We start from the raw sequence: 15,287 nt of genomic DNA on the forward strand, positions 1-15,287 counted from the left end.
GGTTTGACTTTTCCTCAGGCAAGATGCAGGAACTAACCTAAGCATCAGTGGAAACTAAAGGTTGTTAAAGGTCAGAAGGGGCAGAGTTACGAGAGGGGACCAAGTTCAAACCTAGTCCCTTGTGTTTAGACTGGCGCAGGTGGCCACTCTGTTCTCTGCGCCCCGGCATCTTGTCCTTTGACCCCTATCAATCTTTCACACTTGCCCACTCAAGTCAAACTACGTCAACACGTGGGCCCAGTCTACCCACTGTGCAAGAGGCCAGCCTGCCCACAGCAGAGGAAGCCAGAATGGTGTTTTCCATCAGGTGATCCCGCCCACGGGGCCAGGACTGGTTGAGGATTAACAAAGCACAGGCAGAGCAGAAGCCTATACCTGCCTGGCAGATGAATAATACTGAATAAAGAGCTAAGAGGTGTCTTAGTCTACACAAATAAACATCTAGTAGACCTGTGTCTCTCTTTCCATTGACAACTGCTGGTTAACCTATCTGTGTTTTGAAGTCTGGGCTGAGTTTATTCCTTCTTTGGATTTTTTTCCCCTTAAGAGTTGACACTGTAGTTCAGACTGGCTCACAAGTCACTATGTAGCCCAGGCTAACCCCAAACTCAAGAAAAAGATCCTGTTTCTTCTCTTGAGTGTTGCGATTACATGTGTGAGTCACCATCCCAGTTTATGGCTGAGACCTTCTGAGCCCTTCTTTCCTCTCTGTCTTCCAGGCCCAATATGATGTCTGGTACATTATAGACAGTCAATAAATGTGAATGGGTGAGTGTCTGAATCTCAGTGGTGGACATTGCTTTGGCTTAAATAAGGATGTGCTTGTGATTTGGACTTTTGTTGCATTTCTAATTTATTTTATCATAACAGAGGCCAACATCTGTCTCCACTAGTAATAATTATTACTATAAATACTAACAGTGTTAGGCACATTTATACACCAATTCTCCAGCCACACTCTCCTTTTGCTAAAGATGGGAAGCTGTCTTATTATTGCTGTATAAGTACACAGCGTGAGGTGGGAAGGGGCACACACATGTATACTTGTGCCACGGTGTACATGTGGACATCAGAGGACAACTTAGTGCTATCTTGAGGTTTCTGTTTTTCCTTTCACCTCTATGTATATGAGTTCTGGGGATGAATGAGGTTATTAGGGTTGGTGTAGCAAGTGCTTTATTTGTGGAACCATATCACAGGCCCCGAGCAAGATTTTTTTTTTAATGTGTGCAAGCATTGGGTGGGTGGTGGAGGCATACATGTCAAAGGACAACTTTTGGGAGTCTGTTTTCTCCTTCCATCATGCATTATTTTAAAAAATGACTCGACTCAGGTCATTAGGCTTTCAAAGCAAATGCTTTTATTGTTAGTCCTACATCTTATAATTGTAACATGTGTTGTCTATTAGATTGCCAGTACATTTGTGCAATGTTGAATTGTACTTTATTTAAATTTACTAACACAAAGGATATCATATATTATGTAGTAGGTAATGTGACATGTCCTGTTTGTCAGGCATGGTACAGGTCACATGAAATGGGGAAAGGGATGCTAGAATTTAAGGTTCAAAGAGGTAAGAGAGCCAGAAGTTGCGAAATAGGGAACAATGTGGGAAACACTTTATGAAAATAAGTCAACTTCCCATGTCACTTGACTGGTGGCCTCACAATGGTAGATTGGCATTAAACAACGGAGGAGTTCTTGCCCCTCCCCACCGCTCGACTCACAGACAAGAATCGGCTAAGGTTTCCTTTTACTGAGTTCTCTCTTTGGCATCGATATGAAGAGGATGAGCTGGAGGCAACAGTGTCAAGAAGCTCTTTCACCGTCATCCCTACTGTGCAATCTGCCTGCTCAGTTCCGACTGTGTCTCTGCCTGAGTCAAACTAATGGAACCTGTCAACATGAACGTGTGTGCCTTTTTAGCGTGGATAGCACATGTGGGAAATCTTGATTCAATTCATTTTATTGAATGAGAATTTGATGAAAATTTCGAAGCTGAATGACATACTAACTTTGGTAGGGTTTTCTTTCTTTCTTTCTTTCTCTTTCCTTCTTTCTTTCTTTTTTTAATGTTACCAGCATTTTATACCTTCTACTTTTTGTTTATTAATATTGCTTGTAGACTTATTAAATTTTTACTTGTGTAAGTGTTTTGCCTGCATGAATATACGTGTACCACTTGTGTGCCTGGTACCGCAGAGATCAGAAGAGGGCATCACATCCCGTAGAACTGAAGCTACTGATGGTTGTGAGAAACCATATGGGTGCTGGGAACTGAACCAGGGCCCTCTGAAAGAGCAACAAGTGCCCTTAACTGCTAAGCCATCTCTCTAGCCCCTGGTGTTGATAAACTAGGAAGCACCCACATTCCAGAACCAGATGCTCCCCAAGCCGCCTTCAGTGACTCAGCATCAGCAGCCAGTCATCACCAGATGCTAAAGGCTACACCTCTTCACAGTCTCCTCCAGTCTGTGTTTTCCCTGTGCGCATGCTGTGTACCCTTTATAAAGCCCGCACCGTCATGGTCTGTCCCTCTCCATTCCATGTCCTTGCTCAGAGACAGACTTTCATAAGCTGCTCCCCTCCCCCAATAAATCTCTTGTGTGAGGTCTGTTCCATGGGATGATCTTTGCAGCATTCCTTGGCCTGATTGTGTGTGTGTCTGTGTGTGTGTGTGTGTGTGTGTGTGTGTGAAACAAAACAAAACAAAACACAAACAAACAAATAAGCAAAAAACCAAACCAAAACTAAATCCTAACACGTGTTATAGTTCTCTTTGGAATATCTCAGGTCATAACGCTAACTTATTTTAGAAAGGATGTTTAAAAAAAAAAGCATGCCTCTATCGTATAGCTTTTCCCAGAAATCCTGAAAGCTGAGAACTATCCCAGCAGATACCTTAGCAGCTGCATCTGAATCAAAGGCAGAATAAACTATGGCATTACAATGTTTGTTTGGTCAACTTAAGCCTATCAACTGTTGCTTGGCTACAGAAGGAAAGAAAAGAGATATGAAGAGGCCAGTGGAGCGTGAAATTCCTGGGGGCGTGGCAGTCAGCTTCCTATTGCTGTGATAAGATATCTAAGAAAGTCAACTTGAAAGGAGAGATGTCTTATTTTGCCTCATGGTCTCAGAGTGTTCAGCCCATAGCCCCTTGACCCTGTTGCCTTTTGGCCCACAGTGAGATCACGCATCATGGGAGAAGCACATGACAGAGGAAAGCAGTTCATTACACAGTGGCCAACTAGCCATGGGCCCCAGGCTACATATTTCCTTCCAGGGCGTGTTTCCGATGACCCAGTTCCTTCCACTCAGCCCTGCCTCCTAACGTCTCTACCACCTCCCGGTCATACCACACGGGGACCAAGCCTTTCACGCAGGAGCCTTTGGGGATCTTTTAAGATGGAGAGCTTGGGAGTATATCGTGTGAGTACCAAGAACTTCTGTGCCCGTGGCTCGGAGGAGCAGAAGGTAAGGTAGAAGAAGCTGCTTCCACAGAGCTCTCCTAGAGCTTGGAGTACAGGGCTGGTGTGGGACTCTCACAGTAACATCCTCAAAGCAAGGAGCTAGGCCAACTGCCTTCTCCCTGACAACAATGAAGGCGTCATTGTTGGGGCTGGTGGAAGGAAGGTAACCTGAAGTCACTTTGTTTTGTTTTTTGAGACAGGGTTTCTCTGTGTGGCCTTGGCTGTCCTGGACTCATTTTGTAGCCCAGGCTGGTCTCAAATTCACAGAGATCCACTTGCCTCTGCCTCCCAAGTGCTGGGATTAAAGGCATTTGCCACTACCACCTGGCTCTGAAGCCACTTTTGTTTGTTTGTTTGGTTTTTGAGACAGGGTTTCTCTGTGTAGCCCTGAAAATCCTGGACTTGCTTTGTAGACCAGGCTGGCCTTGAACTCACAGGCTACCTCTGCCTCCCGAGTGCTAGGATTAAATGAGTTTGCCACCACCGCCCAGCTCTGAAGCCACTTTTTAAGAGAACATCACTCTAGCCTTCTAATAGAGGTGAGGATCCTGCCTTAGTAAGAGTTATTTTTGCTAATGATAGAATCCTACCAGTCGATCTATATATGCAGAATCTTAGAAAAAGGCATTAGCAACTGTCTTAGTTGGGATTTCTGTTGCCGTGAAGATACATCATGACCACAGCAACTCTTTAAAAAAGTTTAATTGGGGCTGGCTTATGGTCCAGAGCTTTAGTACATTGTCATCATGGCAGGAAGCATGGTGGCACACAGGCCACCATGGTGCTAGTGAAGGAGCTGAGGGTTCTACATCTTAACCCACAGGCAGCAGCAAGAGAGGCCATGGGCTTGGCTTGAGCACCAGAAACCTTAAAGTCCATCCCTAGTGACACACCTCCTCCAACAAGGCCACGCCTACTCCAATCAAGCCACGCCTCTTAATCTGGCCACTTCCTACAAGCCTATGGGGGCCATTTTCATTTAAACCACCACAGGAACTTAAAGAATCTTTGGAAGAAACTTAGGTTTGATGCCCCAATGGCAAGTCCTCCCAGAAAGAATGGCCTAAGAAAGGAGCTGAAAATGGTCCAGCACTGACTCTAGGATCAAGCTGTACTTGTAGTACCAACATCAGCCTCATGGAAGCCACGCGTGTGCCACCACCGCCCAGCTCCTGGGGGTTTTTTACTGTCTAAACTTGATGGTGAAACCTGTGCCACCTCACCTGAGATTTTGTTCTGGAGTGGAAAAGAAGAACAGATGAGCACCTCAGATGGATTCCTTGCCCGCTAGCAAGTCTAGCTTATTACCAGTAGGTTATAGGCATTTGTTATAAGAGCACATACATTAGCATTATTTTTTTGAGGATTATTTTGTTTGTAAAATCAGTTGGGGGCATAAAAGGAAGTGTAGAAAAAGAGGAGACAAATGAAGCATTAAAGATGAGGAAACTGAGGTGGGGACAATGATGTCACATGACTTCTAAACACAGAGTCAGGGTCCTTTCCATTCACCTGGCTCCCCTGATAAACTGATTTATGTCAAGTCAGAAGTCGTGGCCATATTAGGTGGTTGCTTTAAAGACACTTCTGCTACCATAACCACAGCTGGCTCTTATCAACCAGTCACACAAATTTGTCTACAAGCCCTGCAGCTGGTAGGGGTCCTTATTTAGGGAGCCCAGTTTTGGCTAACACTTTTTAAGAAATGTACATTGGCCAGGTGGTGGTGGCGCACGCCTTTAATCCCAGCACTCAGGAGGCAGAGGCAGGCGGGTCTCTGTGAGTTCGAGGCCAGCCTGGTCTACAAAGTGAGTCCAGGATAGCCAAGGCTACACAGAGAAACCGTGTTTCAGAAAAAAAAAAAAATAAATAAAATAAATAAATAAATAAATAAAAGTAATGTACATTGGCATTTTGCCTGCATGTATGTCTGAATGAAGGTGTCAGATCTCCTGGAACACAAGTTACAGACAGTTGTGAGCTGCCACGTGGGCACTGGGAATTGAACCCCAGGCCCTTTGGAAGAGCAGCCAGCACTCTTAACCACTAAGCCATCTCTCCAGGCCCCTGGCAAAGACTCTTAACCACCACAGGGGCACACTGAAGCAGAAAGGAAAGGAGAGCCTCCTGCTGGTCTTCAGTCTTTCAGAAATGAGAGTGAGAGTAGCCCTCCTTCATCTGCCTTCCTACTGCCTCCCTCTGCTTTTCCCCAGCCATCTCAATGGGAGGGATGCAAACCTCTGTTGTGATTTAGCTCTTGAGTCATTCCCCAAGCTCAGATGTTAAAGCCTTTGGCTACCAGCCTATGACACTACTCAGAAGAAGTGTCAGGAGGTGGAACCTGGTGGAGAAGAGTTAGCCCACTCAGGGTGTGGGTGCTCTTGAAGGGGAGTTTAGGGCTCCAGGCTTGCCCCCTCCCTCCCCTTCCTGGTCACTGTAAAGCCAGCTGCTGTTTTCCAACCATGACATTCTGTCTCACCAGAGGCCTAATGTTAGTAAGCCAAGCAACAGTGAGCCGAAAACTTGAGCCAAATAAATCTTTTCCTCCTGCGGATTAGCTCGGGTATTTTGTTACGAGGATGGAAAGCTGACAAACACAGTCACCCTCCATCTGCGCTCTGGGTGTCATTTCTCATGCTTCTATAGAAACCCAAATCTATCTTCTACCCTGATTGATGAGATAATGGGTGAGAGTTGCTCAGGATACAAACTGACTTAATGGACCATTTTGCTTAATGAAGGAGCCATCTGGGCAGATTATGCTGGGTGAAGAGGAAGGAAAAAAAATGTAAACTTCTCAATGAAAACAAAAGAATTCACGGAGATGATCCTGGGCGGGGGGGGGGGGGGGGGAGGACCCAATTATACAGTTGAATAAGGAAGGAACACAGGTGATGCGGAGACCTTAGGGAGAATGTGAAGTCCTGAGTCGATGTGTACCATTTGACATGCATATAGCCATGTTAGGACCAACGCCTCAGTCCTGTGCAGTGGCAAAGTCTTCCCTTCCCTCAGGCTGAGGCTCAGAGGAATGGAAAATCCTTCCTCAGGTCTGGGTGCAAATGTTGACTAAGTATATGGAAAACTGTCCACCATCGCTTTCTCTTCTCAGATGCTTATGACCTGAAGACCACTCTACTACACAGACTTTCTCCCAAGGCAAGCAAACCTATCTCCTCGTTCAGCTGCATATAATAAGCCTCCCTACTTGTTTACACATATATAATAACTTCTCCTCCTTGTGCCTCTATACACAATAGCCCTGCTTCTCTGTTCAACTGTATATAATAAGCATGCTGTGCTTTCAAGGCAATATGGTCTTCTCTATCAAACCAGCCCACCCACCCGATCCCAGCTTTTCTCTGGCATTGTGTTGGTGTGTTTGTCCTTTCTTCATTTCCTTGTCACTCTGGCTAGGTCAGTGGCTGGAGCCATGCAGAGCACAGCAGAGACTGAAGAGAATTCACTGAGGACTACAATGGCCAAAAGACTTTCAGGAGAAGAGCTCCCATCGACTCTGTGGCTTTCTGTAACAAGCCACTGTGCTGTTTCTGTCCCCCGTGTGGAGTTAGCTATGTGCTATCTTGAATGTGCCCTTTGGAAAGAGAGGTGTGCGGAGGGGGAACAACACCTTGGGATGACGGGGCAGAGAGGGAAACTGAGGTGGGTATTGCAGGACACTGGGGTCCAAGTGGTGCCAAGGGGATGCGAAATACCTGGCCTTCCCAAGGAAAATGCACATCTTAGGAATGCTGAATTTTAGATGGCTGTCTAAGTTGTCTGAGTCTATTTTGACCTACTTTTTAAGGAGCAATTGACTACAGCAGCCGGATGAACTTGTTGTCCAGAGCTGCTCTGCTTTCAATTTCCTTAGATCTGGACCCTTTCACCCCCAACTCCTTCCCTGCAAACCCCAGTCTGCCTTCATCTAGGCTTCTCCACTTAACACTGGGTTGAACTTTTCCTTGGCTCGAACCTCGGCTCCATTTCCTGCCTCTCATTCTGTCTCCCCTCACAGCTCCTGAGTTCGGAAATAGGCTAGAGGGTAAGACTTTCCCCCAGGTCAGTTTCCTACTCCACGCTTACTCCTATTCCCTCTGCCCCATGCCCGGCTGCCAACACTGGAAGAAGTGGACATTTCTGTAGAGAGGTGTGTGGCTCATGGTTAAAGGCAGAAATCAGAGTTAGTGTGTGCCTTAGCTGGTTCAGAGCAGACACAGGAAGGTCAAGGCCAGTCTAATCTACATAGCAATCCCCAAGCTAACTGTAGCTACGTAATGAGACACCGACTCACCAAAAATATAAAGTTAAAAAAAAAAAAAGTAAATAAATAAAAGAATTTTAAACACAGACGCAGATGTATTAGGGGACATCTGATGGTATATAATCATTAGGAAATGACAATTATTAGGAAGGTTGAGTTTAATAGAGGCAACTATTAAAGTATTAAAACTATAGTACAGAGTCGTTGGGATGCAAGTAAATGTTGCATAATTATGAAGCTGCTTGACAAATTTGTAAGTTCCTGCCATAGCTGTTGTCTTTTAGATATACCACTTTAATATTATCACACCTTTAATCCCAGCACTCAGGAAGCAGGCTCTGCCAGATTTCTGTGAGTTCAAGCTCAGCCTGGTCTACATAGAGAGAACTTGTTACAAACAACAACAAACAGATAGGATAAAGGTTGAAGAGTTGGCTCCGTGGTTAAGAGCACGAGTTACATTTCCAAAGTACCTAGGTTTGATTCCCAGCATCCACATGGTGGCTCACAACTATCTGCAATTCTAGTCCTAAGGGATCCAATACCCCTTTCTGGCTTCTATGGGTACCAGGAATACACATGGTGCATAGACATACGAGTAGGCAAAACATTCATACACATAAAAATAAATGAATACAATTGAAGAAGAGGAGGAAGAAGAGGTCGTGGTAAATAGGACATAAAAGACAGTGCTAGGGTCAGGAATGTGCCATGATCAGGAAGCCCGTCACTTGCCAGCTCTTATGCCTTAGCAATTTACACTTGTAAGATAGATGGCTTGAACCCTGCCTCAAGCCTCCCAAGGAACCAATAAGTGGAATGCAAGCGTGCTAATTCCACTACAGTAGCATTTGCTTCCAAAAATAACAGAAGAGATAAATGGCAGCCATCCATCTCAAATCTTCCAACAGTGATCTACAAAAAAAAAACCAATATGGTAGCCATGACTCTAGCTGCAAGGGAGCCTAGAAAATACTATTTTACTTTTTGACCCATGCCACACAAGCACACACACAAAGAGGTTGGAGGAGATGGGCTTTGATCCACTATGTTTATCACAGAGCTAGGCTAATGTTCTTTAGTGGCTCTTCAGAATCCTTTTCTCTAAATAGATTTATTGTCCACTTCTTTGAAGTGACTGAGGATAGATCTAAGTGGCTCTGGGAAAGATGACTCATAATCAGCCTATTATTTATCATACATTGCTTTGTGGTTTCCTCCAATTTGTTGATACACAGTTGCAGCAATGACTGGGTTACATACATGGCATGCAGTGGCCCTGAGCTACTGCATAGGTTTGTTTGCAGCCAACACCAGTGCTACCACGAGGGCAGCCTTGCAGGTCTCTTTTCCAAAGCACGGCCAAAAGCAGGAAGTTTAAAACTCTCTGGATTTGTTTCCGGGAAATTAAGATGAACAAGTCAACTTGGTTTTCAGCAGCCGAACAGCTAATCATCTCTCTTGCAGCTCCGAACAGTGCACATACACTCTTTCCTCTTACTAGCTTGTTTGCAACTCTTCCATTTTCTCCGGTTAGTCCCAGCCTCCAGCTGGTTCCAGTCCTGAGTACACTCTTCCCCCAGATAGTCCAGTCCTATAAAGACAGAAAAAAGCTGGCAGCCTCTCCAAAGAAGAGTCTGCTTCTGGCCTGCTTTTGCCAGAGTTTTGATAAACATCCAAGCTTAGGATGTTATTCAGTCGTGTTTCAGAGTCTCTGGAGATTTTCTCTTTGCAGGGTGAGCCAATAGCCTGCAGGGGGAAAAAAAGTCACACATTTTCTGACCCATCCTTGGAAAAATGTGTTCCTTTTCTCTGCCAGGTTTACTGATTTACTTGCACTACAAAGATGAGGCCAATTGTTTCAAACTGGAAAGTTTTTTTTTTTATTATTAAGACTGAATAATCCAACAATAAAAATCACTTAGATCATTCTGATATTGAATTAACTTAAATTTTATTGTTATTTGTGCTTAAGGATAATATGTGAATTAAACTTCAAAAATAAAGTTTTAAATTTGTTTAAAAAGTGAAGGATTGGATTGTAGATTTGGGGAATTTATATTTAGAAGGAAACTTCTGGATACCAACATTCCTAATAGGTTATCTTTGCTTATCTTGGGTAAGTGGGTGTTACTGTAAATATGGCTTAATTTCTCATCCACTGCTATAAAAATTCTTGGCAAAAATAAAGGATGCATTTGTTTAGGGGAAGACAGGAACATTCATTAAGAAAACATTATGACATTGAAATATCCTTTTATCAGGATTTGGTGTTGATTCAAATTGTGAAATTTGTTATGTGAACTTGTGCCTCATGCGTGTCCTATCTGCGCTTATTCCCTCACTGGTGTGGAATTCAGTTTTCATCTCATCAACTGCTTCTTGAAAACAATTGAATTTAATGGTGATAAAGCATATCCATTAATTCTTAGTCAATGGAATTGAATTCTTGAATATTTTAGGAGACTCAAGGGTGCCTGGTGTAAACTCCTGCGCACAACCCCCTTGGTTGCCATGTTGATTACTATATGGTTTGTAACTTTGCTGTTTGGATCTTTTGGGGAGCTGAGGTGTTTTGTTTTGTTTTGTTTTGCTGGGGTTGCCCTAGGGCCTGGGGCATGCTAGGCAAGTGTTCTACCACTGAATTATATACCTAATCCTTCTGCATTAGTTTCTGCATTAGCATCTGCTAATGGCTAGTGGGGAATACCATCTTCTATTGGGTACCTTTGCTCATACTGTATCTATCCTCGTGTGTGGCCATCTTTGATGCATCAAACTATGAGGTGGGTTCAAATCCAAGTGAAGGAGAGTCTGCTTTGTTTCACCTATTAGTTGGGATGATTTTGGCTGCTACTGAATAGAAAACTCAACCAAATATGGCTCAAAATAATGAAGTTTATTATCTGACAGATGATAGAGAAAAAGATAAAACAACAAACAACAAACAAAGAAACAAACAAACAAAAAACACAGTTGAGCCAGGATGCAAAAAACATACCCAAGCTCTTATGGCTTCAGTTTGAAACTTCCCCGACAGACTCATGCATTTGAACTCTTAGTCCTGAGATCTTAGTGATGTTTTAGAAGGTTGTGAACCTTTGGGATATGGGGCTTAGATGGAAGAGGTAGTTCACCAGGTGTTCGGGGGTTGGGGATGTGGGGGTGTGGAGGTGTGGGGGGTGGGGGGAGGCCTTTGAAGGTTATAGACACTTCCGATTTCAGGCTGCTCTGTCTGTTTCCTAGTCCATGTCTTATGACCAAGCCTCCACTGTACTCCCCAGCTGCTTCATAGCTGCTCCTCCTAGCCTTCCCCATAGGGATGGACTATCTCCTCAGAAAGCATGAGCAGAAGTAAGCCTTTCTCTCATCAAGCGGTGTCTGCCAGGTATCTTGTCACAGGAATGATGGAAGTAACAAATAGGTTACTCAAATGAGCCTTGTTTCTCCTGCACGCAGGCAAGGTTAGAGATCTATCTGGGGTTTCCGATGACAAGTGCTAGTAAAAATAAGATGACACTTTCATCTTCCAGCCTCCTTCCAGCTCCTATTCTGCCCTTTCCTAAAGCAACAGGAAATGGCCCCTATGGGCTAAGATAATGATTAGAGACTCACCCTTTGCCTTTATGCATCTAGCGCTAGAAAGAAGAAAGGATAGAGATGACATCCTTGAACTACCTGTCTTACAGAGAAGGCTCCTGGAGGCTGTCACGTGATGCTTTTGTTTGTATTTCACCAGCCAGAGCTTGGTTCCATGGACCACTTAACTTCAAAGAGATGTCTTCACTCTAGATGGCCAAGTGCCCAGCTATAAAAAGGGCTCAAATATACGGCAGATGGGGAGAATAGCCTGGGGGAGGACAGCGTCTGCAGAAGCACCTTTCAGGTGGATGAGCTCCAAGGCTTCCCCCTGTTTCCCTCTGATTCTCTTGGCTTCCTCCCGCTCAGAGTTTTTACTCTAATTTGGTAACTATGTGAGCAAATCCAGAACAGGCCACAGTGATGAGATCCAGAGCCAGGAGGTTGCTTCTGGGAGAAAACCGTTAGTACCTCCCAATGCTCACTCCATCCCACCAAAGGCAAGGGGATACGAGGCCTCTCTGTATCCAGTCTCCTTCCTGGCTGGCATGAGAAGGCTGGGAAAATGACAGTAAATGTTCCTATCTATCTGGAAGAGGCACAACTGTTCAAGTTGGGGCTAGGTTGAAAAAAAAAAAAAGAGGTGCACAGGTGGTGACCGGAGGACCTTTTCATCTGCATCACAAGGGGGTGGGAATGAAAGCCACTGCTTGTGATCCATGGCCACACCCAGGTTCAGGATGACCTATCCCCATCCCCCCACCCCCTTGACAGTTTGTCCATTTTTGCTGCTGTTGTTTTTCACACTACTCACCACTTAAGATACAGACATGAGCCGGGCAGTGGTGGCACACACCTTTAATCCCTGCACTCGGGAGGCAGAGGCAGGTGGATCTCTGTGAGTTTGAGGCCAGCCTGGTCTACAAAGCAAGTCCAGGACAGCTAGGGCTGTTACACAGAGAAACCTTCTCTTGAAAACAAACAAAAAGATACAGACATGAGTCTATCTGGGTCAACTTAAGGCTCTGACAAGCAAATTACCACCTGAGTCCAGTCCGTCCATCCCCTCTGTTGAGCTCACATCACAGGGTTTGTAAGATAGGTTGAGTCAAAGTTCAAGCCGGAATCCACCCTGTGAGTGACAGGGGGATGGTAGTGTCCTACCCCAGAAAGGTAATGAAAATTCAATATGTACCTTTGAGTAGCTGTTTTCACTTCTTATATCATCATATGAGTTAGAGGAACAGGATATAGGAACAAGCAATCCATAAAAGTCAGATGTTTAGAACGTTAGATTTAGCAAGACGGCACGTGTAGCTGCTTCGTGTATATTAAGCATTTGTAGGTATAAGTTTTCTTCACCATGAAGGGGAAATTCATTACAGGCTACACCCACACCCTATGCCCCACACTGAAACTCATGAAATGAGTCTCTGCGTCCGTCTGTCTCTCTGAAGAATCGCTCCAACAGAAAAAGAAAGGTTGTCCTTTCTGTGCAATTCAGGGAGTTGTACAGCTAAGGAAACCTCACATATGAATGGCTGCGTCCACCAGGCAACACTTAACAGTATGGAAATCCAGGAGTCTTGGGTAAATTGATTTACTGAGTGAAACATCATTTTAGTGAGGAGAGAAACCTTTATTTTTAAGTGTAGTTTCAGTATAATGAGGTTGTTAAGAGTTGTGTTTTATTATTGATCTTACAAGGGCTGTAAGTAAGTAAGAAAAAAAAATAGTGTGATTATGGGTTGTTTTCTTTTTATTGGACACATAATTTGGATCTTTGCAGAGAAGGCATGGCTGTTTCTAGGGTTGTTTAAACACTGTTTAATCATATAAAAATCACCGAGGGTATTTGTCATATTTTTGTTGTGTTTCCATTTTCAGTAGGAGTTTCCCCATAGCACCTTCAGTGAAGGCCCCTCTGCCATGGGCATCTATGGTGCCCACTGCTGGGGTCAATACATTGGAATCGGAGTGCACTAAATAAATTCAGAAGCAAGGCAAAGGGCTGCCAGTCAGTCAATTCTATTTCCTTATTTCTGGGGAAGCTGCCTTCAGCCCCAGGGTGAGGTGAGGACTATCTGAGCAGGTTGGAAGACTGGCTCGCCTCTCACCAGCCGCATTCAGTGGTGTTCCCACCCAGACTCTATGCCTTCCTCAGTCACACCTTGGGAACGTATATTTCTTTCCCCATAAAGTTCTCCAGAAGTGACAAAATGGACAGACTAGACTTTTCCTACAAGGAAACCATCAATGTCTACCAGATGCTTCTGCATGCAAAAATCAGCCCCACGCCTCTGTGTCCTTCCGGCTTCTGACACTGCCTCTCGTTTCCTCTGCCCCCAGCACCTGAGGAGCATGCCTGATGGTGATGAGTCAGGGAGGCCCTGACCTCAGCACGTCTGCACAGCCTGAGCTCCAGTAGTAAGCCATGGCAGCATCCGGGATGGAAGCGCTGGGAGAAGCAAAGAAGCAGAGGCTGGGGACTAGGGGAAGTCACAACTCAAGGAGCAGAGTCTACATTGCTGCTCTGCCCCACACAGCGTGGTGACTGTAGTCAGTCATAAGGAACCGTGTGCTCTACAATAGCTAGAAGAGGATTTTGAATATTTCATCACCAAATAAGGATAAATGTTAATGGCAATGAGCTAATCACTCACAATTTGATCATTAGACAATATATATGAACATGTATATTAGACTCTATATATGCATGGATGAAAACATCCTATTTCATCTGACTATTCCTATAATTATGATGTGCCAAATGAAAGTAAAGTGTGTGTGTGTGGTTTTTTTAGGCAAGCTTTCTCTCTGCGGCCATGTCTGTCCTGAAACTCTCTCTGTAGATCAGGCTGACCTCAAATACAAGAGATCTGTCTGCCTCTGCCTCCCAAGAGCAGAGAGTAAAGGCATGCACCACCACTGCCACCACCACCGCACTACCACCATGACTACCTAGTTGAAAATAAAGGGGTTTTTTTTTGTTGAAGAAGAAGAAGAGGAGGAGGAGGAGGAGGAAGAGGAAGAGGAAAAGGAAGAGGGAGAGGGAGAGGGAGAAAGAGGCAATGATCAGCCCCTGCCCACACCCACACTCTATCTCTTGGCAGCACACCCTGCTCTCTGGACCTTTCCTCTGGACCTAGTCTCCTTATCCTTTAATCATCCAAAAACCAGTCTGATGTTGCTCATGGCAACCCTGTACCTTGCTATGCTGCCCTAGAAAAACAGCTCAACCCCAATATGTGGCAGCCTCCTCTCGGCAGCTTATCCTTGGAGCCTCTGTGGTATCCTCAGGAGGCCTTGGTGAGCACCCTGTGTGAAGGAGTGACTCTCCATCTCAATTTCTACCCGAGTCTGATGACCACCACGGCAGGTGTTAGCATTAGAGATTATCTTGCTCAGTTTGTCAGGACAGTCTGTCTTCCTTTAGAATATTTAAGCACCAAGGATGTGGGATCTCAGCTGCACTGCTTCCCAGCACATGGAAGAAGGCTTGGAAGAAGGTAAGATGGATGGCTCAGTGAGTGAAGACTAAGTAATGGATGCACATGCAAAGGCCAGAAGAGAAAGGAGGTAAAGCCGTGATGCCTATGGAGCGTGGGTTTTGGAGCAAGAACAGCAGTGGGAGGTAATAAGTGGTGTGGAAACGTCAGGTAGGACCAGTCCCAACCCATGCGTTTGCTCTCATCTTGTTCTTGTGTGACAGAACCTAGCTCTTTGTCATATCCATATCACCCTTCCGCTCCAAAGCTGAATTTCACAAAGTATTAGCAAGGAGGGGTAAATATCATTCTTAGTATACGGGAAGTTTCCCATTCCACTGTCGTATGGACTACTTCACACATGAGCTTTATATGGTAGGTGTTAATAGCATAAGAAGGTTGGATTAAATCACACAAAGCCACACATCCAGTGGTAAGGGTTTAGGCACAGGAGCTGAAAATGAGGTCCCTTGGCTTCAGAGTCCA

General features: G+C 44.8%; 1 long non-coding RNA gene across 1 annotated transcript; it reads left to right on the forward strand.

Annotated features, from left to right (window-relative positions):
- The first annotated feature begins 3,368 nt into the window (after nt 1-3,368).
- On the forward strand, nt 3,369-13,942 carry LOC311606910. The gene is made up of 4 exons (XR_014782461.1): nt 3,369-3,474; nt 6,583-6,629; nt 6,888-7,133; nt 13,663-13,942. It is a non-coding gene; the product is annotated as an uncharacterized lncRNA (long non-coding RNA).
- The last annotated feature ends 1,345 nt before the right edge of the window (nt 13,943-15,287 follow it).

The sequence above is a fragment of the Acomys minous genome, assembly GCF_964271855.1.
Source record: "Acomys minous genome assembly, chromosome: 10".
NCBI classification, from domain to species: Eukaryota; Metazoa; Chordata; class Mammalia; order Rodentia; family Muridae; genus Acomys; species Acomys minous.